The 9,531-nt window shown below is 40.4% G+C and overlaps 1 pseudogene; it reads left to right on the plus strand.

Moving 5' to 3' along the window:
* The first annotated feature begins 3,091 nt into the window (after positions 1–3,091).
* LOC114025882 lies at positions 3,092–4,818 on the plus strand (annotated as a pseudogene).
* Positions 4,819–9,531: the final 4,713 nt, after the last annotated feature.

Raw genomic sequence — 9,531 nt, forward strand, 5'->3', positions numbered from 1 at the left:
TCTATGGTCAGATGCTTTTTTTTGTTGTTTTCGTTTTTGTTTTTGTTTTTGTTTTTGGTTTTGGTTTTGCCATTTTACTGGAGTTTGTCCTTTCTTTTAAATTTGATCTCTTCTCCCAGGGTAGAAGGGGCTCTGTCTCAGGCTTCTTGTGCCAGTGGCTGCAGGCACTGGTTGTTTACCTGGTGCTGCACTAATGTTGCCATGAAGCCCACAGGGGACCCTCCTGTCTGGTGCTTATGTTGAGGGTGTGTGGTGGAGGATGGCTGGTGCTACTGGAGGCTATAGGGGTCTGGCAGCTTACCTGGTGTTGAGGTGGGGTCCTAGTGGTGATGGCTGGCTACAAATGTACTTTAAATACAAATGATTACAAAGAGATATTACATATTTATGTTGTAATAAACATTTTCATTTTACTACATCTAGCATGTGCAAATGTGTCAACTGATGCAATTTGAACCTTTGAGGTATTCTTAAATTCTGATCTTTCTATTAATAAATGCAAAATAATTATTTTAATACCTGTAGGATAGGTAATTGGGTACCATAATTACTATAGGGTAATTATTTTAATACCTGTAGAGTAGGTATTTTAAAACCTGTGGTAAATTAATATCTCCATTTTAAAGAGGAAAAAAACTGAAGCTAAGGAAATTTAAGTGACTTCTCTGTGGTAACTGGCAAGCATATATTAAGGGCTTATTAAGTGTTTACTTATCTATTAGGGGTTAGAAGTGAGCTTTTAACCTGTCTCATTTACTCCGATTCCAGCACTTTATATACTAACCCATGCTAGAAGTAGCCGGCTACTAATGGACAGGGAATTATTTTTGAAATAGCTGATTATACAAGGTCAGATTGTTGACTTGTTAGAACAAAGATTAAAGTCAACACCAAATTAGAAGAAAGCATAAGGATGAGAAAATAAAATCTGCAATTTAAACAGCTCCAATTTGATCAATTTTTAAATGCTAATACTAAATAGCAATAATACAAAATTTCCTTAAAAAGGAAAATGGATAAAGGAATAGATATCAATACTAATGCTATTTCCTATGGAAGTTTAACCAATGTAAAATAATGATCACAACAGGAAACCAAAAGATCCTAAAAATTGCATCAATGAGCAAACATTTGATAGCCTTGGCCATCAAAGAGATATGGCAGCCAAATACTGCTTTATTAAATCTATCTGCAGAATCTTGTGGGGAAGGATAGTGCAAGATGTAATGATGCCATGTTAAATACTGGAGAGAAAGTTTAGAAAGCTTGGCTTGAGATCAATTAAGCAGGTTCATACCAAAAACATAAAATGATGAAATGGGGGAGGGAGGCAGCTAGGTGGCACAGTGGATAGAGCACTGGCCCTGAAGTCAGGAGTACCTGAGTTCAAATCCGGCCTCAGACCAAACACTTCACACTTACTAGCTGTGTGACCCTGGGCAAGTCACTTAACCCCAATTGCCTTAAAAAAAAAAAGAAAAGATGAAATGGGGACAGGTTGTGATGACAACAAACAAGCAAAAAAAATGGAAAAATGGAAAATATTTAATAAATGATTTGTTCTGAACAAATGCAGTGTTACTACATCTGGAAAAAAGTTAGTGTGCTGAATTTAATGTATACCTAAAAAGGAAAAGCTAACTGTATGTTTAAAAATTTTAAATTTCATGTATAATCTTTCTCTAGTCTACTTTGTGTATGGAAATGCTCATTTTATCAGGTGCTCGTTAAGTTCAATATATAAAACAAAAAAAAATTTTTATAGGCAGCCCATGAACAACATCCATATGAACTCAACCAACATGTTGACAAAGATATGACAAACAAATGGATAAATCATGCATATATACTTATTTAAAAGAAATGGTTGATGGTATCTCTGCAGAAGCAGATAATTGACATTATAAATCACAAAAACATCTTTGTGGAGTCTAGCTATATTAATTGATACAAATTATGCAATAAAGTAGTAGAATCTACAACATATCACTGAACTTTGTAAAAATTTAACATCTACCAGATACAAAGAAAGACAATCGGGTAACTAGCTAAAATTATACACCAGAAGCTTTTTAACCTTTATAAACTACTAAAAAATAGAAAACCCAAATAGAATCGGCTGTTTTATTCAACCATATGATAGTCTACAGAATATTACATGTAAAAGAATAATAGCAGAATAGTGACTTGTCCTTGACAATTTCTATCCTTGAGAATTCAACAAATAAACTGTACCTGACCCAGAATAACATCAGAGACAGAACTCTTGTCCATGACCATCCAGACATCTATTGATCTATTAAAATGTAACCACATTTTAATAGATGTCAGTAGACCAAATACTTATAATCTCCATGCTACCTGGAACAAAAAGTTTTCAAAATATAGACTTAGAGAAGAAATTTAAAAAGATGTAGGAACAGGACAAGGTATATGCCATGTGCTTCTAGCTGGATGCTTTACTTCCTGAGCTGGGAATGTTCACGCTTATTTTTACAGTTTCTAATGTATTCAGAAAGGGAAACAGAAAGGCCAAGAACACATCTGTCAGGCCACCTGAGCAAGCACAAATAGTTCACCACCGCTTCTCCAAAAAAAGCAGTAAATAGCAGTTCCTAGTAAGGACGAAGGAGGAAAGAGAATAGAGGAAGAGAGAAGTACCACAGTTCACATACCCCCCCACTGGACTTCAGAAGAGAGCAACAACTGAGAATAGTCTGGCAGTTCTCTTTAACATGCCAGCATGGGATAGGGAGGTGGCTTCTCCAGCAAGAGGCCCAAGAGTCACTGGAAACAAAGGGTCGTCTTTTGTCCTCTTAATGAGATATCAATGGGCAACTCTAAGGGAAATACTTTTCCTAATTCTACAAGATCACAGCTGTGGAAACTAATCAAGATAATTTGGAAAACACCCTTAACCAATCCTAACATAGACCTAAAGCAGACACATGTAAAAAGGACACACATTTAATTTAATAAAGAGGCTGAGAGAAACTACACACACACACAGGGGAGGGCTTGATTGAGTCAATTACCTCACTTCACTTAAAGTTAACTGATGAGAACTATTCTATCGAATCTAAATTAATGTATGTTCTGTAACATCTGGAGGGCTTCTGTGAAATGGCAAGGCCATTCAGCTTCCAGCGTTCTGGTGGCAGGCCAGGGCAGCGTGGCTCCAGCCAAGCCCTGGAGAGGGAGTCACCGGGAGGGAAGAAGAGCCTCAGTCTCCTCCCCTTGCCCTTTGCTCAGATTAGGACTTCATGAACTTCAGATGGTCAGCGGGTTTGGACTCTCCATCCGAGTTTTAGCAGTGTCTCCAAACTGGCAGCAGTGTCGACACTGTCTACAAGCAGCTGAGGACAAGCCAAGCACATTGCAGAAAGGAAGCTTCGGGTTTCAGCAAGGTGTACAGAAGAAGCTACACCATGCCTTCACTACCTGTGCGGAGCTGCCCAGGGCCGGCAGCCCAAGCGAAGGGAGGCAGGGGCAGCCCTGGCCTCGAGGCCAAGCCTCCAAGAGCCGAGCACGGGGGTCCTCTCCACGCCGCCCGCTAGGCCTCTGTGCTTCCCCGGCCTCAATTAGGCCGCTCCTCCCAGTAAGGGAGCCCCGGAGGGGGGCAGGCAGAGCCAGGTCTACACCTACGCCAGCAGCGAAGAGGGCGAGACAGATGAGGCGGACCTGGAGGAGGCGCCGCTGCTGCTGCCCCCACCGCCGGCCGGAGACCCCTGGCTGCAGCCCCGGCCCCGCTGCCCCTCAGCCCCTCGGCCCCTCGGCCTCACGGCTCAGCCTGCCTGCTCCCATCGGCAGAGGCGGCCCCCTCTGGGACTCCCCAAGCCAAAGAAGAAGCCGGTGAGGATCGCGGCGCCCCAGCTGCATCAGGGAGATTCAAATTCAGAGGAAGGTGAACATACGAAGAAAACTTCTTCAGGGATCTGGTCTATCGGCTTTGCTTCCTCAACCCAAAAACCTGACCACAAAAGGGACTAACCAATCTACAATTTTCCCAAAACTCACTGATGGCTCTGCCGACACCAAGCTCTCCAAACTAACCCCCCAAAACCAAATCTGCTTCTTCTGCTTCCTCTCCGCCCCCGTTGTGGGTGCCACCCCTACCCCATGGCCCTCAGCCATCAGAGCAGCTTCCCACAAGAGTGCTGCCCTACAGGTGACAAAGCAGATCTCACAAGAGGAGGATGACAATGATGAGGAAGTAGCCCCTGAGAACCCTCTTCCAGTCAAGGATGAACCATACCCTTTCCCTGTTCCTGTTGCTTCTGAAGGGCTACCCCCAGCTCAGAGCCAGATCCCACCTTCCAGGGGCATTGAGGCAGCCAATACTCCCCTTGATTTCAAGATGGTGGCTGGCTCAAGTGCAGTCAGCCCTACAACCAGTTCCCTACATGTGATGACACTAATGCTCCCCCCACCCCATTTACTATCAGGACTTTTACAGAAGTGGCTACTACCCTGATCCAGCCTTAGCTCCCCCTCCCCAGGAGATTGACCATGATGCCTCTTTCATTGATGATGAAGCATTCAAGAGCCCTTAGGGCAAGTGGAACCAAGAAAGTGAGATTAACTTTGTAGAGATCAGAGGGGATGACTAGCAGTGAATGACAGTCCTTGACAGAAGAAAAAAAACCATGAAGTCATTCAGCAAGAAGGAAGGTGAGCAGCCAACCGGCCACCAGAGGCAAAAACACCAAATCACATATCTGATTCACCAGGCTAAAGAACAAAAATTGGAGTTGAAGATTACCTGATCAGAGAACAAGTTCAATCGATAGCAAGACCCAAGCCAAATATGAATTTTAGGCTTCTGGAACTGACTTCCTCAAGGATGCCATCTTCCCCTTTACCCATTACCAGGTGGCCTAGCCTTGTCCTTCCCAGTTAACACCCTTGGGGCCCCAACAGCTCCACGTCTAGGACCTTGTTCCCTAGGGCCTGCCCATTACCTCCTTGAGAATGAACAAATAGGATTTCATTTTTTCAACAAGACTTAGAAAATGCAGTTTCTATCCTTCTTTGGGCCAGCAAAGATTCCCGAGTGACTCTTCCAGAAACAACTCTTGAATTGTAGGTTGGGAACTTGGCTCCTTAACAGGGTGAGATGACTGGTTGAAATCTGGATTTTGTTTTTGTTTTTTAAACAAAAACAAATTTGTCTGTTGAAATAAAACATCCTTCCTGACAGGAGGGAAAAAAAAAAGTTATACCATCCATAAGGGGAATGCCATGAGGGTTCCACCCTGGGGACAAAGACTTCCTACAAAAGGACTTCAGGATCTCTGAGTCTGACAACTCATCTGCTCTAAGCTTGAGTCCACTTTTCCCTTAACTTCATGTACTCATTGGAGACTGAGCCCCTGAGTTGTGGAGGTTTGGAGGGGAAGGATATTTCATACCAGCTGTTTTTATTATACCACTTTAGTGGTATAATGCCTGTTTCTAAAAAGTAATTACACCTGACTAATTGATATCAACTACAATCAATGGGGGAAGTAGTGGGTGGGGGCTCGAACTATAGTATCAAAAAAACTATCCCCCTAATCTGAGCTTCCTCAGAAGCTCCCCAGGGTAGAAGTAGCAGCCACCTTCTAAGCCACCTTCCAACCTGCTAGGGTGAGTTGATACTGGAATAGTAAGCCCAAAGCATGTGCTACACAAGAGTTAATTTGCCTTTATGCAGAGTCTTTATAGGTAAAACAAAACAAACAAAAAAGAAAAATCAGGTTATGGTTCTCAGAGATTTGACACTAACAGCTAAATGGTTTCCCATATCCTTGTAAAGCTAATAGCACCCAACAAGTCATAAGAAAAAGGGGGAAGTACTGTGAAATTAGCACAGTGCTATGCACTGTCACTATTTTTAACTTCATATCCTAATGCCCTTAATCACTGAACCCAAACTAAACTTAATTTTGCTACTATTCCTGAAACAAATAGAGTCAATCTAATAGCTGACATTTTCACAGCTGCAGTAGTGACAGCTTATTTCTCCAGTCCCTACCCTAATAGGCCCTGATGGTACCACAATCAAATTATACTATTTCTTTCTAGTATTGGAGGAAACAAGATTGGACCAAGTGGTAGAAGTTTTCATGTCAAACACTAATGTCCTTAATATATGAAGTATATTGTTCTGCTTTTTAGGAAACAGCCACTTTTGTCCCCTGTTAACCCAGTATTATATGCAATTGGTAGCAATAGAAGATGCTGCTTAGCAGATTCTGACCTATTTACAGAGACCTGCAGGAGCCACTGCAAGGATTACTAAGGGTAGAGAAGTATGGCCTTTAATTTCAGATTTTCTCACTTTGGTCATTTTATTCAAAATCATGCACCAACTAAATACCCTCAAAAGCCATGTACACTTTCAGTCTCAGAAGGAAAATTAAAACAGAAGCTTTTATATATCTGGATTGAGGTGTTATTTCTTTGTAGTCAATAAGAAAATGAGACAGGAACAAAAACCAAAATGGTGAGAACAGACCTATTTTACACAGATGTTTTCTGTTTTACTTATCTCCCCAGGGATTTTTACAAAAAAAAAAAAAAGCATATTTACAGTTATCTAGAAAACTGAACATTTTATCATATTAGGCCTTTTTAAAAAGTTGAAGGGGTTTTTTTTTGTTCGGTTGGTTTGTTTGGTTGTTTTTTGGTTTTTGGTGTTTTTTTTGCTGGGTGTATATATAGGATTATTTTCAGTTTTGTTTTGTTTTTTTCCTGACCATGAGGACAGGAAGATGGGAGTAAGTTAAAATGGAAAAAAAATAAACAGCAATAATGATTAAAGAATAAAGTGCTTACAAGGAGAAGAGTTAACAACATTGCAACAGACATCAAAATGTGAGAGGGCAGGGAAAGAGAAGGACCCAGGACCAAAATTTTCTAAGTAGAGACCGAGAATTTCAGAGCTGGAAGGGTTCTCAGTAGCATTAGCCTAACCCATACACCTGAGCAGTACTTCCCTGTCCCAAACATGTGTCGTGAGGTAGACAGTAGACAAGGTACTGAGACTGGAGTTAGGAAGACCTGAACTCAAATTCGGCCTCAGACACTTATGGACAAGTGACTTAATCTCTGCTTTATATGACCTTTGACAAGTCACTCCTCTTCTGTTTGCTTCAGTTTCCTCCCTTACAAAATGAGGATAATAGTACCTATCCTGCAGGGTTGTTGTGGAGCTCAAATGAGATGTGGGGAGGGTGTTTGTTTTTTACTTTTTGGTGAGGCAAGTTAAGTGACTTGCCCAGGGTCACACAGCTAGTAAATGTCAAGTATCTGGGGCCAGATTTGAACTCAGGTCCTCCTGACTCTAAGGCCAGAGCTCTATCCACTGTGCCACCTAGCTGCCCCTTCAAGTGAGATATTTATAAAGCACTTGGCACAATGCCTGGCACATAGTAGGTACTATATAAATACTAGTTATTATTACCCAATCTTTATTTTAAGACTGCTAGTGAGACCCATTACTATACAGGCATACCTTGTTTTATTTCATTTTGCTTTATCCCATGTCACTGATATTGTGTTTTTTGTTTTATGTTTTTTTCCCACAAATTGAAGGTTTGTGACAACCCTGCATTGAGCAAGTCTATTGATGGCATTTTCCAACAACATTGTGCTCACATCATGTCTCTGTGTCACAATTTTGTTCATTCTCACAATATTTCAAACTTTTTCATTATTTTTTTTTCTCTTATGATGATCTATGATCACTGATCTTTGATGTTACTATTCTAATTGTTTGGGGAGCCACAAATAAGAGAGAGTGAACTTAACTGATAAATGTGTGTGTTCTTACTGCTCTAACCCTATAATGGTCTCTTAAGTGTTCAAGTAAAAGGAAGAGTCAATTGATACAGCAGACTTCATTGTTGTCTTATTTTAAGGCATTGCCACAACCACCCTAACCTTCAGCAACCTTCACTATCCTGATCACTCACATCAACATCAAGGCAAGACCCTCCATCAGCAATATGATTACAACTTGCTGAAGGCTCAGATGATGGTTAGTATTTTGTAGCAATAAAGTATTTTTAAATTAAGGCATATAAATTGGTTTTTTAGACATAATACTATTGCACACTTACTAGACTATAGTATAGTATTAACATCAATTTTATATGTACTGGGAAACCAAAAAGTTCATGTGACTCACTTTATTGCAATATTTGTTTTATTGGAACTGAATCTACAACACACCCAAACTATGCATAGTTTGGGTGTGTTGTAGATTCAGTTCTAATCGGTTCACAGTTTTTCCTTACATCAAGCCAAAAATCTGCTTCTCTCCAACCCGCACTGGGGATTAACGGTTTCAGAACCCAGTTTTTCTTACAGGTATGGCCATCATACCCCAATCTCTACCCACTCCCAAACTCGTTTGGGAAACTGATGATTGTTAACATATGCATTTTCAAAAGGCAAAGAGTTTTTAAAGGAGAAAATGGAAAATGATAGGAACATTAACATTTATTAAGTGTCTACTATGTGCCAGGGGGCAGCTAGGTGGTACCAGACCAAGAATCAGGAAGACTCATCTTTCTGAGTTCAAATCCAGCCTCAGACACTTACTAGTTATGTCACTTAAGTCACTTAACCCTATCTGTAAAATGAGCTGGAGAAGGAAGTGGCAAGCCACTCCAGTATCTTTGCCAAGAAAACCCCAAAGGGGGTCATGAAGAGTCAGGCATGACTGAAAAAACAACTGAACAACATGTGCCGAACACTGCTAAGTGCTAGATCATAAATTTAAAGCTGGAAAAGAACCTTGGAGATCGTCTGGTCCAACTCCCTAATTTTAAAGATGAGGAAACTAAGGCCTAGGAAGGATAAGAGCTGACTTGTCCAAGGATATACAAGAAATAACAGAGGTAAAATTCTAATTCAGCTCATTTGACTCCCAGTCTGGGATGCTTGTCCACTGCACCATAAATGACTCTACACACACAGGGTAAGCGTATTTTCTTACTGGCCAAAATTCAACTCAGAATTTCTAACTGACTTAATGCCATGATATTTGTGATATGTTGGATACAAATTCAAATAACAGATGTAGGCTTTTAATATTCCTAAAAAGAGAGTTTTGTGAATGGCATTTAGTTGGTAATTAAAATTATCACTTCACTCTTTACCAGCAAAAGAGGCTCTCCTTTTGATGATTACAAATCATGCTTTCTTTTACATTAAGGACCCATTATACAATCAAATTTTCAATTTATTCTCTTGCAATACATAATTCAATTTGGAGTGTTCTGGGAACATTTAAACTCTGCCAGTGCACAAAATTAAAAATCAGTGATTCATCCACTACTACCAGTATGTACTTTCTCTATCATTCCTCTGTCTATATTCACTTAACCTTTTTTTCCCAAAAGAAAAACTAAAGGAATCATAGGAAAAGTGGTCTTTCATTCAAATCTTTGTTATAGTTGAGCCTAATTTTTAAATTCAATTATTATCCCAATACCTATTTAGGCCAGCTTCTTTTCCTTAGCATCTCCCTATATTTTTCCA

This window comes from Vombatus ursinus, unplaced genomic scaffold (assembly GCF_900497805.2).
Source record: "Vombatus ursinus unplaced genomic scaffold, bare-nosed wombat genome assembly UNPS02014832.1, whole genome shotgun sequence".
Taxonomy (NCBI): domain Eukaryota; kingdom Metazoa; phylum Chordata; class Mammalia; order Diprotodontia; family Vombatidae; genus Vombatus; species Vombatus ursinus.